At 48.4% G+C, this 23,946-nt stretch overlaps 1 protein-coding gene across 2 annotated transcripts in view; it reads left to right on the forward strand.

The window, feature by feature from the left end:
• LOC126576160 (zinc finger protein jing homolog) overlaps positions 1-23,946 on the forward strand; it is a 58,402-nt gene that overhangs the window by 22,429 nt on the left and 12,027 nt on the right. The gene's annotated exons all lie outside the window — the stretch shown is intronic.

Genomic DNA, 23,946 nt, shown 5'->3' on the forward strand with positions numbered 1-23,946 from the left:
CATTCTTCAAGTATTTTCCAAACAAATTCACGGCCGCGTGGAATGTTTGTGGTCCCCGAAAGGGTGGGGGGGGGGGGGAGAGTGGCGTATCAGCAGCAGCAGCCGCCGCAGCAGCATAAATAAATTTTTCGTCCAATTTATGGCCGTGCGCCCCAAAAGGGAACCACGCAGCGATATGCCCATGCGGTGATGCTGCTGCTGCTGCTACTGCTGGTGTGTTTGACACACGCAGGGCGACGACCAATGCTGCGCACCACTTGAGATTGTCGAGTAAGAGAGTCTCTCGTTCGTGCTCCGAATGCTTATTGAATAATTGCTTCGCTTCATTAGACATCGACCCCGGGGGAAGGTTGAGTCCGCGTGAGATAAGACTATATTTAGAACCATATTTCAGGCTGAGGGGCGTGAGGCTTTCAATGTCCACTCCCATGCTGAGCATAATACATGGACAATGTCGATGATGCAATCATTACTGTGGTGGGATTTCTGGTTCTTCTTCCTTCCTCCCGATAATCGTGTTCTTGTCAGCCACGTAGGGAGTGGGGGGACCCACTGCTGAGCTCGGTTTACAAATTGTGGGCCTCGGGTCTTCCTTTCGATCGTCGCCGTCATCTCTCCCGCTGTGATCACGGGGACCAGTGACATCCAACCCGCATCAGTATTTTGTTGGCCGCGGACTCCTTCTACTTCGAGTGGTTAATGTGCTCGAGGGAGGAGGAGGAGGGACTCAAGTTTTTTTGTCTTTTTTTGGGAGAGAGAACAACGAAAAAAACTGTCCAGAAAACCGTCCAGGAGGGAATCGTCTCGCCAATGCTTCATCGGTTGATGGCTAATGACACACGTGATGGGATTTATTTTTGTTCTTCTTTTCCTCGAAGTCGCCTGGTTTGTGGTTCATTTTTATGACAGCAACAACAACGTTGCATCCCACGTGCTCGCTCAAGAAGTGTCAAATGCTTGAGTTCTCTTCCTAAGGTCCACGGAAGGTGCAGCTTACTGCGATCCAAAAAGGAACTTCTCGAACACGCTGACGGTGTGCTGGTCACATAATGAAGAGAGGGATGAGATAATGCCAGAAAAACCCCTAGTAGGCTGCTGTAATACGAAACCTTGAAACAGGAAAAGACGAATGATGCACTGTTTTGACAGGTCGCTTCGTAGTACTTCTATTTTGACAGATTGAACGAGATTTAAAAGACAAAAGCTGTAGTTGGTTGTAAATATTCTTCCAGAAGGGGAAATTTCATGAACAATGAAATGATTCTCGTGTTGTGTCCACCATGATTCGCGCACACACTGTTGATGGATTGTAAATGGGGCGCAAATAAGCTGCAGATTAAACAGCAAAGCTCGAACAACGAAATCCACTCAAATGCGTCCCTGCGGCGGCCCAAGAAGACGGCCACCAAGAGCATACACCGTAAAGGTAAAAGCGATAAAACAAATTAATGATGACAAATTTAGTCACCATCATCCTCTCTCGCATATACGCGCACACTCTGCACAAACGGAGCGCGGATCGCGTATGTGAACGCGTTAAATTTATGGCTGCCCCTATGACACCGGTGATCGGGAGTGTGCCGATGGCCATCTTTTGCCCATCATCGGCGCAGCGGGAGCGCGCGAACGCTGGCGTTAAGGCCAATGACACACCACGAGCGTGTTGTTGCAGTGCGATCGCCGCGAGCGCACAAAGACACACGGGAATGTGCAATCAATGCAGTTCACCTTCTGAGACGATGGTGGAACATGATGTGTGTCCGGGGTTTCGAGGCGAAAAACATGACCACAGTGTCACACGAATTGCTCAGAATGGGATGAAAGCAAAAGGGGGTTGCGGGGTGGGAGGGAAAGGATGGTGGATGGATTTAAAACCGTTCGCGCCAGGGGCCGGAGACCTCGTGCTCAGGCGCGCTGGATCTCCTCAACCGGGTTCGTTTCATCAACAGCGGACATTAATGTAAATGACAAAGTGTCACCTTCGCCTGTCTTGTTGTGTACCTGTTAGGTACCGTGCTCTGTCTGTCTCTACGCCTGCCTCATTGGCTCTGTAGTCTCTTACAGTGTGTGGAAGGTTGTGGAAGCCGCGCCGTGCTTCGTTTGTAATGCAATGCGTGGCCTTTCCATCTTAACTGTGGTGGACATATTTTCTAGCATTCTCACCTTAATCCTTATTTTATTCAATAAATCATCATTTTCACAGCTGTAGCAGTTCTTCTGGTACATGAAAGGAGGAGGAGGAAGAGGAGGTGTCGTAGTTGAACTTACTGGCTGCTGAGGTTTGAGGCTTACTGGGACAGCTGAGGTTTAAGGTATTGAAAACAATTAAGGGCAAAGCTTCTAGAGATCTTGGGCACTCAGCATAGAAACTTCTTGAGAAAGAGGAGCAATCCCACTAGAAAAGTCTTCTTTCGTTCGTTGAAGCTCCTAAAGGCTATGCTGGACTTATTGGCCAAAATTGGCAATCTGTCACTATAGTCGTAAGTAGGTTGCTCTGTGCTGCCTTGACTTGTGACTTCGATTATACGGAAACTTACCTCAATCTTTCAAAACATTGCCCCCGATTGCACCTTATCAAAAAGTATTGAACAATTATCAAGTGACATTTGAAGAAGAATGCAATCCTAAAGTGATTCATTCTGCAGTCAAATTTATTCTGCATTTAAATTGTTGCAGACATCCAATCGAAAACCTGGTTATTTGATTCCGGATTCCAGGCGGCAATTCATGTCAATAGTTTTGTGGAACTTGTCACGCCTGGCGACGGCGCCTTACCTACACTCAGCAGCTGTCAGTACCAGCAAAGAGTCGAAGAGTTCAGCTGATGATGTTCCCCATAAAGTCCAATTACCCTCACAGAAGCTCTTCTTCTTCTGTTAACCTTGCCGATCTTCTAGACGAAGTAGTACCGCATGTACCTCACAAATTGAGCTATCAACTTTCAATTGTTGCCTGCCACCACCACCTCGCTCGCTGCGTTCGGTTGCGTTGTTCTTGTTCGGCCGTTCAATCGCCCAGCGATTCGCTAAACACTCACTTCCTTCCTTCTTCCTCGCCATCTGGATTCTCTGGGAGCCCTCTGGGTGGCCAGTCCTCGCATCGTACGTTCTATCTCGCGTCGGAGTCCGGAGTGTTTTGTGCGAAAATTAAGAATAATGATCACCGCGTTATTAGCTTTTGCTTTTGCGGGTTTTCTTTTTAATGTTTTTAATTTGGTTGTTGGCTACATCAGTGTAGAAGCCCGTCGGTGGCACTAAGGTTTTCGGCAAAGTTCGGGGAGTTCCGGACGGTGGTCGTCCCGGCGGTGCGGGGCGCAAAATGCACCAAATCGTTGCAATTTATTCTAATTAGTTGATGCTCCCGGACATTATCGAGCGGCGGGGGGTGGTTGCGAATGGTTCCGGAGAGATCGCGGTGGATTAGCGTGTTGGCCGCGTGAATATTCTTCTCCTTCACATCTTCCCGTTTGGCTCTTTGTTCTTTTAGCGCTGATTTCGCGGGATGAGCCTTTTCGAGGACGGGGGGGTGCTATTAGACGGTTCTTCGTGTTCAACTCTTTACTCTTTTGCTCTGTTTCTCCTTCTCCTGGAAGCTTCTGGTTTTATGGTGTTTTCTGATGGGTTTATAGGAATGAAATAAAGTTCTTATTAGCTTTTAGAGATTCGCGCGAATGAGGTTTTCAGCCAGTTTTTGTCTGGGGTGCTGCTGGTTTCGGGCGGAAATGTTGCCCATATAGCGATGTTATTCTGTGTGCATGCCGACAAGCCGTTAATCATCTTATGCATTCCATGATTGCATCGTCGCGACACCACCGGATGGAAACGTTTTTTTTTGTTTTTGTCTGTCTCATCCAAAACTCTCTCTCTCTCTCTGGTCTGGTCTGGTCCGGTCGCTTGGCTTGGTGGTGACTTGGTTGATTTTTATGGCAAACACGGCGCCATTTGCCACCCCCATCCTTGTCCCGTCCGTTGCTTGCTTCCCTTTTTATATGGTTCCTCGAAATTCCACGACATCATCCTGGTCTTTTTTCTTCTTTTTCTTCCGGGCGTTTGTTTGTGCCATACGCGTCAACTGCGACCGATTGGCAGCAGACAACAAAAGGGCAAATGAAGACACTGACACACAAAAGCCATACAGGATAACAGACGGAAAGGAACGAAGAAAAAAAAACGTAAAAATCCGTAAGCTGCTGCAAGATCATTCAACGGTGGTCGATGGAACATACGCAAAGCATAAACACATTTTGAGCCAAATCGTAGCCAGCCATGGTGCGGCGAAACAATGATTGTCAAAAGTGTCAAAGAATCATGTTTCGGGCTGTCCCAGAGTAAATGGTGGAGATTACGTAGGGGTAAACAAACACCTTGCCTAGCGCGCAAAAGTAGTGATTCGAACGTGCTTTAAACGAAGAAAAATTGCGTCAAATCTCACCCCCCAGCCCCGGGAATATGGTGCCGAGGTGTGAAACCATGAACGATACGTGATGATGCAGTAGTAAAAGCGACAAGAAAAGCCGCGGCAAAAGGAGAAAAAAACATTACATTCGCGAACGACTTGCGTTTCAAGAGGTGTGCGCGGTGGTGAAGAACAATGAGGTGGGGTAACGGCTGCGGCGACGGTGGCCGGAGAGCGAAATGAACATTACATAAATAAATTTCCTGAGACCCCGACCTAGGGTAACAAAAATAAATTTCAATGTACGAACGAACAAGAAAAAGAAGAAGAAGACGACGAAATGAAGAATAAAGAAACGGAGAGAAAAAAGGAAATGGAATCGTTCACAAACACACCGTCAGTGCCAACGCAACATCAAACCAACACACCACACCTTCATGCTTCGTGCATCTCTTTCCAGCATGCTTGGGCAGCATAACCCGATAGAATTCTCATGTTCACCCCGTTGGACTCCACGCAACAACACAACATGGCAAAGTAGGCCTTCGATGTGTGCGTGCATGGCAGGCTGCCCTGGAGCGAGAAAGAGACAAAAGGGACAGGTTGACGCGAGATGGAAACTCTCGGCATCGTTATCGGGGATTGCGTGTTGTTTGCTAATTTTTGGCTTAGGATAAGATCCAAAGGAACTTCCTTAAATTTACAGCTTTACCATCGGTCACTACGGTGATAATTGATTTCGAAACAATCATTGAAAAAATCGGTCAAATTTTTCCGGACAACTGATAGAAAATTCGTTCAAGATTTAAATAGACAGGAATAAAATTTTCCTAAAACATGACATAAAACGCGCTTCTACTTTTCAAGAAAAGCAGTTTATCTCTATATTCTACGTCTCATAAACTAATAACATTTCTAAAAACGATTTAAATCCTACGAACTTTTCTTCCCGTTGATTAATTGTTGGATTCTTTGTTGATTCCTTGTTGCTTAAAAACAAGAATATAACCTATTTTTGGGTTCCTTTAAAACGTGAGGCTAATGAACCCCGTCATAGTGGTGTGCATCTCCCTCTCTTGTTCACCCAGACTGGAAGAAATTAAATTCTCATTCGAACATGTCCTAGCGTTGACAGGCGAAATGTGAAGCGACGCGCCACACGAAAAAAAAAACTAAAGGACACCAATCGAAATGGTCCTTTTCGGATAGAGCGAGCCTTCTCGCAGTTGAACACTTGAACGATAGGGGACACAGTGGTGCTGTCGCACAAAAAAAACCAATTGCGCAAAAATGGCAAAAAAATGCTGAAAATGAAAACGTTGAACCCACGGCAGAGCAAGCCACGGTTAAACATTCCTCGACATGCGCACACAGCCGGGATTGGTTGTGAGGTTGCGATACAAACAGTGAGCAGGCCCCTTGGAGTACTTGGTTATGAACATAGAAGTGCCGCACGGGGGGAGACAACGCGACAGAGAAAGAGCGGGAGTTTGTGAGGTGCATCGGTTATGCGAAAAATCGTTTAACGGCAAAAACGTACCAGGCACAATGACTGACGGTGGACCAAGCGACCACACCCCGCTCTTGTCACCTTTTTTCGCGAATGTGCCGGCGGATGTCAAGTGATTTCCGGTAAAAGACGATTTCCGCCGATGACAGCCGATGGTGGCGTGTCTCGTACCCTGTTTGTGTTCTGTTTTATAGGCGGAAAAAAAATCTCATTTCGCAACACGGAAACCGGCGTATGATTTGTCGCCGCGAAGGGAGTGGATGGTGGTGCAATTTTCCCGCTGCATAAAACGGTTGCGGAATCAATAATGTGATTCATAAAAAAGATGAACTTTAGCGAGCGTTCGATATTTTACTATAAAAAGTCGTTGTTAAGATGCATTACCACACAAAGCGACATATCATTAAACGTTCAGCGAACGATTCCATCTTTGCCACAAAGCACGTGGTGCGTTCGTAATTCGCCGCAACGCGGTTTAGTTGTTTTCTTTTTCTGCAAACCACGAATCTGTCAGTTGGCGGCGGTTTTTTGTTAACCGTTCCACTCACGCACACAGACACCGATGTCGCGTTGTCACCACGGCACGGCACGGCATGCTTAGGTATTTAATTCTCCTCATCACCCTCTCCCCTTTTGGGCGACGCTGTTTCGCGGTTTTTTTTGGCAAACGACGACGACCGCGACGACGGCAGCAAGTTTGTTGATCTCGCCGCCGCTCGCGGTTTCCCGCCATCATCATAGCATGCCATGCCATGCCATGTGCTGCTGCGTCGTGTGCGCTTGTTTTGCGCTAACCCTCTCCGGCCGCCGGTCAACCTTCTTTTTGCCCCTTTTTTTTTTGTTTATTGCCTTTCGCTGTGATTTGGTGTTTTGCTTAAGATTGCGACTGGTGCGCGCGCGCCTGTGTCTGTGAAGCTGGGATCGGATCGGATACCCTTTCCTTGAACTCCCAACACACCCGGAGAGACATTAGATGGCTGTCGTTGTTCGCCTTAAATCTGGCGTGTTGGTGGCCGGCGGCTGGGTGGAGCTTTTGGCCGTTTGCGCCCTCATCTCAAAATGCTCGCACCCATCGCCATCATCATCATCACCATCATCGTCATCGTCCTGGTCGTGGGGTACGTATTTTGACCGCTCGAAAGAAAGAGCGGTACGACGACGATGGACACAGAGTATTTGGCCGGCGAGCAGGAAGATACCAGCAGTGTAGAGTAACGTGGTATCGCGAGAGACGAGGCCAAGGAAGGTTGTTGACCTTCGCTTTTAATATAGAAGATTTCGTGTGTGGCGGCGGACTGTGACTGTTTCATGTTCCATGTTCCATGTGTGCGTGCGTGCGCCTGCGGTTTCACTGGCGCGGTCGAGATGGGATGGTCGAGAAGTTGCTTTGGAATAGAGCACAACGAGAGAAAGAGAGAGAGAGAGAGGCCAGGCCAGCTTTGATGCGGACGGCGAACGATCGTCGTGACAATTCGTTGTGCGGTGGTTAGTTTTAACTGTTTTCCATCCCCCCTCGCAGGTAGCAGCGAAAGGGGTGGGTAGGCCATGAGCTGTCACTCTCCCGCGATACCACTCTCGCGAATTCCTTCGTTCCCATTCGGTGGATGAAGAAAGAAATTCTCACGGAGGGCGGGAGCAGGCAGTCCCGGTGTTCTCCGGTGGTTCTGGATGGTGCGGTGTTTGTAGTGGCACGCAATTTAAATACCACTCCGATCGATTTCGAGGTTGGTTTCTGCTGCGCGCCCCCGGAACGAACAGTTTTGACATCTCGCAGACAGGAGGCGACGACCGTGGTAGTGGTGCGCATGTGTGCTTTGATTTTCCTTGTTTTTGTTTATGAAAATAAAAAGCACATCTAGAAGTGTCATTGAAACAGATGTTTTCCGTTCGATACGCGAACGTTTGTCGGCGTATCAAGGTTTTTATCGCACCTTGTCCGCTATAAACAAACGTTCGCGCTCGCTGCGTCGCTTCGGATCGTGCCACACACCTCCTGTCTGGCAGCAAATACACAAAAGACGGCTGGAGCTAAAAACAAAACCTCCGCATCGACGGTGGCGGCCACATGTGTAAGAAGATGCGCGTACCACAACACACCGGCCAGTCATGGTGCAGTGCATTTTCCGTCGAGAAAGAGAGTACCTGGCCTAGAAGCTGGCCTTGGTGTTTTTACGTCGCTTAACCCGGCTTCAATGTCTGCGTGCACACACCTTTGACGTCGAATCTCTGGCGTGCGTTGTCTGGCTGGGGTTCCTGCTGCAGCTGCTGCGTTCTGTACCTGCTGTCAACGTCCATCCACTAACTACTGGCTGACTGACTGGCCTAGTGGTGGTGGTGATCGCCTACCTTTTGCGTGTGATGTCATCGCCGTAGGACGCACTCTCAGTTGCAGCAGGTTCCGTGCCAGTTCTTGCCGATTCTAGCGATCAAAAGTTAAATTGATATCTCTTTTTTGGGTTCCTGTCTCTCTGTCCTGACAGATAGTGCCGGATCTGATCGAGATTATTGTGGGAATCGTGTTAATCTTCGAGGAGTTTCGATCTAAACCCATCTCTGCGCGTGTGTCTGCGATTCCTTTTTTTCGGAACATCGCCCCACGGTTAACCTCCATTGTACGACGCGACGGTGCTGCATCACGTTCGATGCACCGAGACGACCGAGCATTGTGTGCGTGCAACACGCGTTTCGTTCGGTGGCGGGGGTTTGGAAGACGACAAAGTCGGCCAGCGGACGGAGAAGGGTGCAGCAAAGGCAACGCTGATGCCGACGGCTACTTGGATGATGATGATCATCACGATTGCATGGCGAAGGACATTGACATTGTTTTCCGTTGGCCTCGGTGGTGGTGGCGGCGCCGTCGGCTGCACACATACACATACGCTCACCGGATTACATGTCCGCGGGCTCATTCCTTGCGTCGGGCTCACCTGGCTGGATGACTGGCTGGCTGTCTGTGGCCATCTCGGATCGTCTCGCATCGTCTCGGAGTATTCTTTATTGCATTTTGGCTCCTCCATCCTTTATCGCTCGCTCTCTTTCTGTCGTAAGGAGTTTTTCGTTTTCTTCCTTGCCGTTTGCCGTGATTTCGAGGAGGGGGGGGGGGGGGGGGTGGAACTCGCGATTGTTGCACCGAAAATTGGCACATCCAACTCCTTCCGTGCCCTTCTTTCTTCCTGCGTGCATCTTTATACAGCCGGCCGCCCGGCCAACCTTTTTTAAGAGGCCAGTGCGTCATTTCTGGATTCCTTTTTGTTCGGCGCGTTCGCGACTCAAACGCACCACCACCCCTCTCTTCCATTCCATATTCTGTGTCAATGAATTTATCGCTCAGTGGCTCGCGAAACTCCCAGTGTCCCGCCAGAGTGGTGGCCGATTTTGCTCCACTTTGCCGGGGAATCCGGTTTTTATGTAGTTCTTTTTCTTTCGCTGTTTTTTTGTTGTTGTCCGTTTTTTTGCATGCTACGACGTCGTTTGATCGATTCGACTGCAGCCTGTATTCGCGGGAAGGGTTTCCATTCCGCGTTTGATAAAATATTTGCACCCAAAATCATTGATTAATTTTTAGTGACTGTTAAGGCTTTTTTTCTAATTGAATTAATATTGTCTTAAAAATGATGTATAGCTTAAAAGTTGTTGTAATAATACGAAATTTTACGTCTCACTTGTCAAAAGAAGAAGCCTTTTCTTCTTGTTCTAAAAGTCGAACGAAAAAATATTTATGACAATGCACTCGCCGCCAATCCTCTATTCGCCCAATCACTAGACAAAAAGACCTCACCGGAGGAGTGCTGAGTTTATAATCTCGACCCACACTTCACCTTACTTGCCAAACCCAAGGGAAGAAACATAAATCTCGGCACTGGGGACACGGCGGCGGAGCGAAGGAGCACACTTGCCAGCAAGTTTCCATATTAGCCGACCCATTTGCCGACCGCAACCCAACCAAACCGCCATCCAACACACCACCACCCGCCTTCGCCGGTTCCACGGTTTTTAGGCAAAGTGTTTATTGCACTGCTCGCGCGTCTCGTGCGCGAATCTTTGGTAGAATCCGTTTTCTGTCGTCCGATTCGTTGTGCGGATGCGCCTTCACGATGTTCTTCGAATTTCTTCCGCATACCGGCAGCCGGTGGAGAGGAGACCTCCCAGACAGATTATTTTACATTTTATACGACCATAATTCAGCTATTGTCAAATGACTGTAAACTTTCTTCTGCCAACGGTTTTGCTTTAACGGAGTTTTTTTTCTCTTCATTTCTTTGCCAGGTATGTTTGGGAGTAACAGCGGCGCGATAACACGTTTCCATCAGTTCTCAAATCACTGTGCACAGAGGAGTTCGAAGACGACGTTAGGGGAGAAGAATTCTGCAAGTAAAATGGTAACTTTTAAGAATTATTGGTGTGGAGATGCGGCTCTGTTGACGTAATCGCTCAGTTTTCAGACATATTGTTCGTTAGTATCTTCATCTCTTGCCCATTCTAGAACATGGAGAATAGATGAGTTCAGATTGAGATTCAGATTCAGATCTAACGAGCAGTATAACTTTTGCCACATGATTATATTAAAGTAGTGCTAGAATAGGGCACCTGTATCTGATATTTAATATCCTCGGTAGTGAGCATTGCTTAAACCTAAGTGAGGAATACTCTGTTACATCTTCCTTTTTCGTACCCACCCAAAAAATATGATTGATATGATCGTTTTTATCTTGGCATTATTTCATTTTCAAATTCCTCCCTATCTCTTCTCATCATAAATCAACATTATGATGATGATGATGATCAGCATCATCAGGGTCACCGTTGTCGTTCTCTCGTCCCTTACGTGGGTTTGTCTCGTGCATAGAGGAATTATAAAACAAAAACCAATCGGTTGCGACCACCAGCAGCAGCAGCAGCATTGGTGTCCGATGTGTCCGTTAGTGTGTGTACCGATGCATTTTGCCTTGGGTGGTGGGAGTTTTAGAGGGTTTGCGGGGGGTGCAGAGGGGCCTCTGGTGTGCATAACGTTTGATGCAAAGCCTGCACCACCGCCGTCGCCGCCGGAAGATGCTGCCCGGAGGGTGGTGCAGAGGGCCACGTTTAGCTGCAACTTTGCTGGCAGTTTCTTTGTTCAACGATCCTCTTGCCCCCTCCTTCATTGGCTTGAGTTTTGTACTTTTTTTTTTGCTTCCTCGTCACAAGCAGAACACAAGGGAAGGGTGTTTTGCACTTTTTGTTGCTGTTGCTGCTGCTGCTGCTAGTCTCTTTAGGTCGTTTAGCTTCCTTCCCATCGGTTGGCTTTGCTGGAAGGTTCTTGTGTTCCGTCGGCGGTTCCCACTCTGCCCGCGAGACAAACGAACCGTGTATTGCGTTGTGCAGTTGCGTGGTTTCTCTCCTTATTTTTGTTTTTTGCTGCTGCTGCTATTTGTTACGTTCAAGATCGTCGATTGTGCATCTTGTTGTTGGTGGGGTGTGCAGCCAGTCAGTTGCGGGGCATATTAACGTTGGCGAGATTGTATCGAAAACGATTATCATCTATCCGTCCGATCGCGCTTTTGGCTTTTGGGTTGCTACGTTTCGGGTTTTTTATGCTTTATGTATTCGGGTATTCTTATGCATCTTGTTTTTAGAACACAATTTCGGAGAGTTTCGTTAAATAAATCTCTATTGCATCGCAGAACTTTGCGGTGTTTTTGATCTTGTTAACAATATAGCAATCCAAATAGGCCACATTTGTAATATTGCGTGTGCGCATTTTCGATCAGAGTAACGCTGGTGATTTATTGCACGTTCAGTTGTTCAATACGTTACAGAAGTAAAGTAAACTTCTATCAATCTTTTTGTTCTTGGTTCTTTGTAATGTTTATATTACCTGAACCAACAGCAATATTAATTGGAATTCAATGTCTAATATTTTCAAAAGTTTGGCAACAGTTGTGTAGCGAATTTTCTTTAAAAAAATTTAAGTGCAAAGTGCCTTCAAAAAGGAAAAAAACAATCTAATGTAATCGCTCCGCATCACGAAAGGAGCATAGCTTAAATTGTCCAACCTACGGCCATTAAATCACCAGAACCATGCTTCCCTCGAATTCTCGCGCTTGAAACATATTAAAAATGCATTAGCGGCCCGCACTAGTGTCTGTTATCTCTCGCTCCCACGATCTGTGAAGGACCATCTCGTTGCGTCTCCACTGAAAGAAAAAAAAAGCATTTGTTTACAAACTACTGGCTACTAAGAAGATTTTGCTGTGGCTGCTGTGTGGATACGATTTGTCAACCATCAAATCCCTTTTTCACTCCCCCGCCGAGCATCTTTTGCCTTCTTGGTTTATACACATATTCATCTATTGCTTGTAAACAGTGACGGGAAAACAAATGTAAAATCAGCTTAAACCAGGAGGAAGAAGAAACACCGCCATGGCTACGACACGGACACGGAACAGCACACCGTGATTCGAAACTGTACGTGTGTAGCTCCATCTCATTCTGTCGCACGATAGCGTTCGCGGTCATCTCGTCGCCCCCCCCCCTCTCTTTAGCCGCCATCTGATCGCAGTAGACGACGATGCAGCAGTTTCAATTGCAGTCGCCTTGGCGTTGATGTTGTTCAGGGAAGTGGGGGAGGGGGGGCTTGCGGTTGGTGGTGTGCTGATGCAGCAGCCCCCACGTTGCGGTTCAATTCCGTTGGCTTGGGTGGCTGGCTGGCTGGCCGTAGCCCTGACCACACGAGCAGCGTTAGCGATGAGGAGTGGTGGGTTAGAGGTAGGGGAGTTGTGGAAGAGGAGAGCGCTTAATCGATGCCGCCAACCGGCCGCGCCGTCGCCGCCGGCTGCGACAACCACACGTACGCACAGACACATTCACAGCAGCAAGGTGCATCGAACTTTGGTGTGCGCGACCGTCCGGTACACCCATCCGGCCAATAAGTGCGAGCGAGCGAGAGAGACCGAGTACTTTCTGGGAACGGAAGACGGAAGTGTACTCCGCGGGAGGGACGGGGGTGTACGCGAGAGCGAGAGAGAGAGAACGATTCGTTACCATGGTTACTCCTTTTCGAGCGCGAACAGCTCGCGCTCTTTGGTAGCACGCGGCGGCGCACTCTCACTCTCGTGAGCATCGTGAAATCGCGGGCGCGCTCTCGGCAACCGAAGTTCGCTCTTCTTCTTCTTCTTTTTCTTGTTCTTATCGCAACGGCTTGAAGTGTTGCAGGAGGAAGAGCAGGGGAGGGGGGATACCAACGTTCGCTTTGGCGCACGTACGCATCATCGGGCTCGACCGGACACGCCAGCGGAGGGTGGGGGAAAAAAGATCCAAAAAGAACGCAGAAACCTGTCATCATTGGAGACGGAGGAGGAGGGAGTCGGATGTCGAGGATGAAGGGAAGGGAGGGTGGGCAGGATAGTAATAAACGGTCCTTGCACTTCGAGGGTCCTTTTCTCGTACGCCAGACAGACAGAGCCCCGGCGGATGATGATGATGCTGTGTTCGGAAGTAGCACGAAACGGCAAAGGATACCAGCAAAAAGAATCCGCGAAGAGTCGCTTTGAAGATTCTTCTTTTTGGTTTTGCGCGACGGTCCTTCCCAGGAACCGTTGACCAAGTGTCAAAGCGGTGGAATGTCAGATTAGCCCGGATGTTTATTATTTGTTTGTTTTTGAGGAGAGCTGCTTCACGAAATGATGATACGTGCGTTGCGGTCCGATCCTCCGAGGTGTGCTGTGTGTGGCATTCGTTAGGAGTAATTATTTTCTTTTGCTTTGCATCATGCGGCGAATGCTCTGCAATCATTATTCGGCAATCATGGGCCACACTGATTAGAGGACGGCTGTTGGACGGACCCCGTTGGTCTGCTGTGATCGATGTCAGTTTTCGTTCTTGTTCTTTTGTGCCTGCGTTGACCTCCCGGCAGCAGGCTGGTGAAAGGTTGTTCTGTAAGCTTCTGCGTGCGTTCTATCAGCTGGTTGATTGGCCGCTGGTGGATGTCTTGACAGTTGCATCCGGTTAATAATAAACGAGGGCATAGAGTGAGAGAGAGCACATTGGTGTTATGATTTTTTACTGCACAAAGGCTCCCAATGTAATGTAAATGCATAAACCTTCCAATACGTGTTCTGAAATGCGCTGCAAAATGCTTTCAAGTTTCAGTTTGTGTCTCAAAAAAACGAAGGACAAATTGAACACCACCAACAGAGGAAGCCATTTGTATTGCTCGCTCCACACCGGACTGGCCGTTTCCACCTGACAGCCAATTCGTCAGCCTACTGTGAACGTTCACCGAGCACACACATGCACGCACATGATTAATGAAGCAATGGGCGCCGTCCCCGCCGCCGCCGCCTGTGCCAGAGGTGCTGTCAAAAGCACAATTATTGTAAGGGTCGCCTACTGGGGGATATCATGGCATCCGGCAACCGATTGGAACAAACAGAATCGTCAATCAATGATGGAGTAATAGTCCAGATATCGGATTGGTTTTAGTTTAGTTTTTCACCTATTTGTCTTCTAAACGATTGCCAATCCAATAGAGGACCCACCCCAAAAGGGTGTAGTGGTCTTCATGTGTTCCCCGCTGGCCTATCAAAGAAGCCAGCCCCGCGGTCACTGTGGTGGCAGCAGCAGCAGCAGCAGCAAACAAGCATCGATGTGTGGCTTCTTATCATCATCAACCGTGTGTTTCTTCATTTCATGTTTCTGCACGATAACGAGTTCTACTACACGTTTTTTTTTTGGTTCACGCGAACTCTGGCCTACATTTCCGCAGGTTCCCGCCAAACCCACACATAAACACGACCCGGCGGTACCGGAGATGAGATAAGCACAAGGGAGGGAAGTGATGACAGCGGCTGCAGGAAGGCAGACGACGAGCGAAACGATGATAAACATAGAGCCGAACATCGTGTGCGTGGTGGAGATATCTGTTTGACGAACGTTTTGCATGCTGTCCGCGGGAACAGAGGCGACTCCTCCAGCTGCTGATCAAATAGCTGAGGCAGCCGCAGCAGTGGCATAAAGAGCTAGCCTACGGGGTTCTACAATGTTCCCACGCCTATCGCGCGCTGCTCCTCTACTTGGCGCCGTTCTTCTATGCACAGAGGAGGGACGCTGGTGGTGTTCGCGGTCGTTGGTCACTTGGTAAAAGAGGGAGTGTGTGTGGTCGTCGTAAAAGCATAGATAAGATCACTAGCAACGCGACAGCAGCAGCAGCAGTAGAGGCAGCCGGCAATTATGCGCAAACATCACGCAAGTCTCTGGGCGCAGCGCGAAGCGTGGTGCACCTGCGAATGGGAAGGGATGAGCGAGCGTGAAAGGGGGCCAGTAGAGTAGAGTTAGAGTTCCTGGAAGTTCGAGCCCTTCCTACGCGTTTCGTGTGTTATAACCTGTCTTTCTTTATCAGCTTGTCACCGGCAGCAGCAGTAGTGGCATGACTAGAACGGTGAATGAATGGACAAGAAACGGGGGGGTGATGCCGAGGGGTATCGGTCATATTTCCTAATTCACTATCGGCTCTGTCAACGCTAAATCATGTTACTTAATACGTGTGTGCATGTGCGGTGCTGAGGCCAAAGTCGAATAGTGATAACTTATCATTCCTCGTTTCTCGTTCTCTCGTGTGTAATGGAGATGGGTTTGTGGAAGCATTTTTTTTTGCATTTTGCAGTAGTTGCAGACTTGTGTTGACTTTGTTTAGGAGTCAAATGTGTAGTGTAATGGGAGAGGAATGTAAATCTTCTTAAGTTTTTGCCAAATAAGTTGCTTCTGGTTGAACGCAAATCAAAGTGCAGGAGTAGTAAGTGGGAGATCGACGTCACCGTCACTTACCACTCTATCTCCCAGGCACTGCATCAATCCCATGTTGCTGTGTGCCCCACTTTTACCACAAAGCATCTACAAGCCCGGGACAGGGAGGGGCGGCGAGATGGGGGTTAGAAACTTTAACCGAACCGGGAACCGGGTGCGCCAAAGGTGAACATTTGATGTTTGCCGACAAAACGGCGGTGGTCTCAGCGCTTGTATGATGAGCTGTCTTTTCTCTACATTATCCTCCCTTCCAAGCCCCTCGCGTATCATGAGAATCGTGCTCTAGAGCAAACGTTAGTAACGGTGGTGCTGGTTGTGATCGGAGAGTGAGGTTAGTTGAGGGTTTTATCGTCGTCACCACCAAACACAGCGAGAGGGTACTTAATTTGAGCTAATTAAGCTGCATATCAAAGGTGTACACACCGGTGGCTCCTCACCGCAGGTGGGTACCCTTTTCCGCTAGAACGATCTTGCCCAAGATCGACAGAGTTGCTGCTAAAGCTAAATATGCGTATGTATGTTGTAAAATCGTGTGAAGAGAAGAACCGTGGGTTGATGAGAATTTCGAGAGGTTTCCGTTTCAACGTGTCATTCGTGCATTTAATGTAAACAGGCACATTTGTAATTCAATTCCAGATCATTATCGTAGAACAAAATGGAAAAGAATCTATTTCAGCATCTTTAAAGTAAACACAAATCGGGTGTGGTAAACGGATGTGGTCGTAGCCCGGTTGGTAAGCTCGTCGTCCTGACAATCAGGAGAGGTCCTGTGTTCGAATCCTGACGGACGGTGAAATAATGTCAAAAGTGAATCCTAGAAATCCGATTTTAGAATAAGAGTGAAGGAATTGTAAATTCTCTGTTTGCTGATTCGGGAATTTAATGAAATTGTGCCTTCTTCACTCATACCTTGAATTCTCTCACCCCCTTCGGTACCGCCTTATTATCCTGGAAGCTTTTCCTCGAGCCAATAAACTTCATCGAATCGACATACGTGTTGTGATGCTCCTCTTGAAGGAAGGCGGGGTGTGTAGTGCTCTCTCTCTCCACTCGGGAGTGCGGAGGGTTCCTTTCAGTGATTTTATTGACTGGCGCTCCCACCACCCACCGGAATTGGTTGAATAATGAACGCTTCCGGACCGATTACTTAATTATACGGGGGGCTCTAAACGTTCCTTTTACTGAATGTGCCCTCCTGTGCTAATGTTGCCTTCTGAGGAGGGGGATCCGGCGCCATCGATATTACCTTTTGCATGTTTCAGAGCTCATTTCGCTTCCGTTCACCGGGTGTTTTTTTTGCTGGTGGCAGGTGGTTCAACCTCAAGGGATCTATATTCGTGCGAATGTTGTAAGGCGATATGGACTTTAGGGGAATCTGTGGAAGGTAATGTAAAGCTGATATTCTCTAGTAATAACTCCCGGAATTTTATTCCACTGTATCTGCTGGACATTGAAGCAGCTTTGCTTTCAGCCTCGTATGTTACAGAAAATTTCAAACAGACGAAGCAACGTTGTGGGTGATGCCGTCCGGAACGGAAGCCACCAATTAATGAACGGTGGCTGCGTGTAATTTATTAAGCCCTTCTTTTTTTTTTTTAGACTTCCTTCTTCTCTGCGTCGTTCCTGCGGCGAAACCCGCCATTAAACTTGCCCATGCCAGTAGTTTACTCCCGTACTTCGTTCCGACGGAGATTTTGATAGACTATTTTGCTTTCAATCACTTGTAGGTTCTGTAACATTGCGTAAGTTGTATATTATACACTAGATAGTAAGTAATGTTCACTAAACTAGACCCCAGCCTTTCGTTGGCGCTGCCCAGATTGCTTTTTAATCATGCAGCACGCGCTAGCAAAAGAGGGGGAGGGAATTAGGAGGATGATGCTGGTCACTTTGGTGAATCAATTCGTTCCGCTTGTGGCTATACGTGCGCCGTGCTTCCCGCGTGCCCCCGGAGAGTCGCACGGTGCCCGACATTTTCAGTGTTTAGCCATTTCGATTAGCATTTAAAGAAGGCATTATGTGGGCAGCCCATCTGGTGGATGATTGCTCTTTAGCGAGGTTGAAGTGGTGCTGCTCCTTGCGGTCAAAGTAAATTACGCTAGACAGTTCTTTCGAAATGTCTGTCGCCAATTTCAATCCTTGGTTTTTATTTTCAAAAAGTGCTACCACAGTGGTCCTTTCTGGATAAAGCAAGTAATGGAAAGCGAAGTTATTTAAATCACTTCCTGGCCGCATGGAATGTTTCATCTTGCGCTGAGGTTAGCAACTTGCGGAATCATTAAAATACGGCAAAAGCAGGGTAAAATGCAAAATATAATAAAAATAATAAAATGCCACCACAACAGCAGGGCAAAATGAGAAATTCCAGCAGAGAGCAGAGCGGAAAAGATGCAAATTTCAGGGGCCCTCTTTGCTGCGGCCGCGTTTCGCGTTTGTGCAGTCCTTGGCCTTGGCGAGAGCCGTGGTTGTTGCGGTTTGGGTTGGGGCATGCAGCAACTATTCATCCTGGAGAAGAAGGAGGAGAAAGGGGAGCAGAGTAGGAAGCCATCCAGACACAAGGGAGACAGGAGGAACCCCCGGGGGGGGGGGGGGGGCTTTGGGGCGAAAGGAAGGAGAGGGACACCTCAATTTCTGCCTCGATGCACATTGACTCCTTGTGGGATCGGAGGCGCGCGCGCGCGCGCGCGCACACTCGTTCGCCCCACTGACCAGGCCCGTGACTTCACAAGAGACCCGAGAAGCCTCTCGGTCATTGGACCGAAAACCAAGGTCACATACACTGGCTGTGGCAGGCTTTCAGGGGCCTAATAGTGACTAAGAGCAAGGAGGAGGCTCTCAACGTCTCCTTTCTTCTTCAGTTTCTTGTTGTTCTCTCTCTCTATCTCTCTCTCTCTGTTGCTATCTCTTCGTCATGTCCTTCTTCATGGCCACAACGGGTGGAGAACATCTTGTAGAGAGGGAGGCCTCCCTTTATTTTTCTTCTCATTTCTTTCCCGCTCTTTCCTCTTATCTCTTGTGCTTCTGTGCCGTACAATTTTGGTTTTGCAAATCCTTTTGGCCGGTTTCTTTTTAGTTTCAGTTCTCTTTCTCTCTCTCTCTCTCTCTTTTCTGTTCTGTTCATGGTTGTGCGATCCATTTTTCCACTTTTTTCTCTCTCTTCTGTTTTGGTTTCTTCGTTTTCCCTTCGTTGCTACTTTTATGCTCCACCGTGCAGGCGCGCGCGCCCATTGAGCGATCGTTTGCCATTCTTTGCTCCACGTTCTTTTGCACTTGTGTTCTCTACTCGATTCGTTGTTCTGCTTTCTCTCCACTCTTCGCTCGGCTATTACCAACACGCACACTTGTTAGTGACTTTCGGTTCTATCGATCTCTGCTTTGCTTCTCTATGAGGGTGGTGGTGATGGGGTTAGGTTTTTATGATTCGCTTCTTCGCTTTTCGCATGCCTTATTTAACATTTTCTGCTCGTTTTGCTTTAATCGCCGCACTTTGTTATGTGTCGTGCGCGTTTCTTGGTCCGGTTGGTTTGCACGCACTCCGCCCAAGGTGATGTGTGCGTCCCTCAGGTGGGCTTTGCTAATCCTTTAGCTATTCTCTAGCTCATACTTTCTTTCTTAAACGTTTCTCGGGGTTTTTGCTTTTGGTCTCGGTCATCCATTCGGCTTGTGTTGTTTTGGCGCGCATTTCACGCGCTTGGTTCTAATCCACAACGAGTGGAGTAGCGGTTGTTACCCGGGGTGGAGAGCATGGCGCAGGTTCTAGCTAGCCAGAACCAAAGATATCTCTCTTTTTCTCTCTCGCCGCGTGGCCAACGGACTTTCAACGGAATTCGTGTGACGACGGTTTGGCAGAGCTTTCGTGGAATTCTTCGGCAAACCGGCGTTTGATGGTTGAGGAAATATTTTACATGTTTTATGTCATTCGCTGTCGGTATCCTAGAGGGATTGGAATGTGACGATCACATGAATGAGTAAAAACGGTTTCGATTTTGAGATGGAACAATTATTCTACAACCTTTTAAAATGGCAAGTTCCTCAGCTGTTGGAAAAGCTGTACTCTATACAAGTTTTTGTTTTTTCTACATAAACTATCTTTTTCCGCTGCTACAACTCAACATCAGAATGAAATGATCGTTTATTTGCAATCAAAATCTACTCCTCTTTAATTAATGCTTATTGAACTATTACGAAACTGCCCAAACTAATCGTGAAATCGTCTCTAAAACCTTCCACCCTACTTGGCCCAACAACTTACTTCCCGGTTGATGACATTAGGCGAGTAGGACATTAACTTTAATTGCATTAATACCATGTCGCTAGTCTATTATCGAATCGATCACATGGAGAAACACTACGTGGTGAGAGGACGGCGACAACATACGAACTTCCGCGAAGAAGGGAGCATAGGAAGGGACAGTTAGTCAATCAAAACGATCGACCCCAAATTCCCACCGCACCCCGAGTTCTCCCGTGGCGGACGCAAGGGGGATATATGTGTTTGGCACCTTAAACGTTCTCTACGCACGCACGTACGCACCATTCGGGCGTTTCTCTATCGTTTGAACCGAGGGACCGGGAAACGATGGCGCATGTTTTTAATGGTTACGCATAAAATTAATTAAATTCATTTCACCATAAACTCCTGCTCCTCTTCTCTCTCCTCTCGCAATCACTTTATGGCCAGGCAAAGGCAAAGGTGCTTCCCTAGGGCTAACGCTTGGAACATTATGAGGGTTGGTGACCGTGATGCAGGAGATTCCAACAGAGGCAGCTGTATTCCGCATTGTGAGGCAATGCTGGTCGAAAAGTATCGTTCCCTTAGTTCCCTGTTTTTTTCTATGTGTCGCGCGTTGTGGCCACTGCAGTCTGGTCAGCAAAAAATCATATTCATCACCGATGATGCTCCCAACGGGATGAACCATGTCGAAATGGTAAATCCATGCTGAACGATTGATAGCTAAACCTGCCGAAGACGTTTAGCCTGACAACATGGACAACTTTAAGGTCTCTAGGCGCGCGCGAAAGCCTCCCACTTAACACTCAGCGCTCTGGCAGCATGGCCATTAGGTGAAAATTGAAATGGAGAAGAAAAAAATAAACGGATAACCCTTGGGTGTGTAAATGCTGACCAAAAGGGAAGAAACGAAGATCTTAAGTGGGAAGATGGGACCGACCATCTCTCTCTCTCCTCCCTCAAGGGGCCCTTCATGGTGATGCTAATTATGTAAAGAGCGACGGTGCGGCAGCAACCGCTACACATGCACACAATTATTATACCTGCTGTTGGTGTGTACCGGCCGTTCCTGCCCGTTTGGCGCTGGCATATGATGATAGTAACAATCGGTGCGCGCGCGATGATGGGGTACTTTTTGCCCCATTTTTCTACCACCATAAATTCCCATCTCGAAGCAGCTCTGGGAGGCAGCTGTAAGCGGGGAAGCTCCTAAACTGCGTACTGTAGGAGTGTGGAAAGCGAAGTTCAAAGTTATGACCAAGTAATGAACTTTTTCTCAAATCATCATCATCATCATCACCGTCATGGGCAAGAGCAGAGCAGTAGCAGTAGAGGCGCAAACCATTCCTTACCAGCGATCTTTCGGAGATTCGTTTCGGCCTGAAGGCCACCTCCTCCTACTAGCTCTGGGGCCTGTGGATGGATGATAAATGGTCCTTGAGTGTTTGTGTGCGGCTGATTCCAATGCCAAGGGAGAAAGAGAGGTGTGTGATAGGGGGGCACGGGTAATGAGTTCTGCTTACCTCTCACGATCCCTTTTGGGGTCAGGTTTTTGGGAGATAATCTTGCCCCAACATTCTGTCTGCGGTCGTCTGCGCTCACAACACATCTCGCATTCCCTGGAAGTCAGCGGCAGGAGGAGCCGGACTGTTCACTGACTGCAGACTCCTGATGGCAGCTTCTGCAACTATCGCTCCTACTACAACGCTGGCCATTGGAAGGAACCTCAAATTACATTACACATTTGATTGATGGTGTTACGATACGTCCGAATTCTTGCAATCTCCTTGCACTGTCCGGAAGCTGAGAACATGCCAAAGTTCGGAGGCAAACGGAATGTCACTGAACCCCCGGCCATGTTGGTTCAGCTGCGAGAACAACTCCAACCGATGGGCCATGGGTCTTGACCGATGGAAAGGATGAAATCGAAACCTCGTGGAGAGTGAAATTCTCCGAAAAGTTTTCCAGTCATCGGTCGAAGCTAACGAAGCGTGAGGAGAGAAGACCGGAAACGTGCTCGATTTCCGGAAGGGGCCCACCAGCTACACCAGCCACTGCGGAATGCGGGTGTGCTGGGTAGCGCTTCTCGTTCCAGCGAGTGAGACGCTTGATGGAAATTCCATTAAGCGCTACGGCGTTTACACCGCTGTGTTTGGCTGTAATCCGTTTTCGGTTTCGAAATACCCGAAATAGATGGAAATGATGCATATTCTGGCCAGTTCTTGTAGAAGAGCAGAAGAATTTGGGTTCTATTGTCGTACTAAGTCACCTTTTTGGTACCGTTCTGCGTCTAGACACGTGACTCCCACAAGAATTTGGTCAAACCAAGAAAATGTGTTCATGTCTTGTTCATGTTCAAGTATTCATTCCAACATTGTTGGTTATATTGGATAAGGATATAAACGTCCAGTACAAACTGAGCCGCAGCGGCAACGATGTTTGATCCCACAGGTACCCTCCAGACAACTGAGAAATGTAATGAAGCTACAAATTAGTTTTCTTTGGATCCCGCGCACATCTGTCGGAATCGTGATCCACACAAATCGCACTCACTGGCCGCTTATGTTCGAAGGGATTTTGGAAGAACCAAAAAAAGGGAAAAGGCCATAACTCGGGAGAACTACCAACCATGCTCTCCGCGACTGTGTACGACCTGAAATGAAAGCCCTTCTTGCTCTTCTGCGGCCCGATCTGTTCTGTTGACCATCTTTCGAAGATGAGGGGCGAAATACAGTACCAAAGGGTCGAATGTCTGCCCGACCAAACCACATCGTCTGGAATGTGGCAGGTGAGCACACCACATCTCCGTTCTCATGCCCCATGGATCCTCCAATGGCTGGAGAGGAGAGAAGCGGACCATGAAGCGGCATCGAGGACTGGCCAAGGAGAGATAGTGTTGTGGTTCACCGGAAACGCCGACGGAGAGAGCGAGAGATGGTCGTCGTCGTCGTCGTCGTAGTCGTCGTCGAGGGCTGTCGGTTGTGGGATGTGGTGCGCAGAAGCCAACATTCGGCCACCACACCACCAGCAGCATCGGGTGTACACGGACGGTCACGTAGTAAAATCCCGAAGTCCGAAGCGCGGTTGCTGGACCTCTCGGCAAGCCACGGACCTCCAGTGTGGTGTGCCGTTCGATGGTGATGGTTCTTCTCTGTTCTCATGAATAAAACATTGCTCCACGAACCTTCTCTGTTCGAAGCTGCTGCTCCCTTCACACGAACACTTGCACATACACTGCACACTTCCGGACGTCTGCTCGACCGCTCGGTGCAACCTTTGAGACATTCACAGACCGCGTTCTTCGTACCTCCATGATGAAGATCCACTGTAGGTTCCAGTGGCCCCTAACCGCTACGATGGAGCGCGAAGGACTGAAGATCCGGCGTTGGAGTTCTTTCCATTTCGTCCGAACTCCTCCGAATGGCGTGGTCGACGGTGCTCGGTACGGTAAAGAGTTTGGAAAGCGAAATTGATTTCCTGCAGTGTCTAGCCCCGTCTAGTGGGCGAGGGATGAATCAATGAGGCCGAGATGGGGCGGAAAGGTAAACCTGTTTCATATGGCCTCGCCTGCCACAGCTCGATGGTGGGTTGGTGGGATGCGTTTTCGCATCTCAAGCAGAAGAAACGTGTCGCTAACCAGCTGTCACCGGTCGGAGGGGGGTCCTATCGTTATGAAACATATACAGCGTTCGTAGTCTAGCGCTGTCTTCGGATACCAAAAAAAAAACTGGAAGAAATCTCCGAAGGTCAATGTCCGCACGGAAATATGGGACGACGCACCATTGCGAGTCGTGTCGGGGGAGTGTTTTGGCTGCTCGTGGCAAATACCCCTAGAACTGGTACAAGTTCAGGATAAAGGACGGAGCAAACTGGAACTGAATGAATGTCGATTTTATTTTTCGGGGACGCAACTCCCCCCTCGGTCGCTAAAAACCGGATTTTGAATACTCTTCAGCAATGGTGGTGCGCCTGTATTCCTGCCACGGGGATTACAAGGTTACGGCCATTGCTGTTGGGTGTAACGGTCGTT

Source organism: Anopheles aquasalis, chromosome 3 (assembly GCF_943734665.1).
Source record: "Anopheles aquasalis chromosome 3, idAnoAquaMG_Q_19, whole genome shotgun sequence".
NCBI classification, from domain to species: domain Eukaryota; kingdom Metazoa; phylum Arthropoda; class Insecta; order Diptera; family Culicidae; genus Anopheles; species Anopheles aquasalis.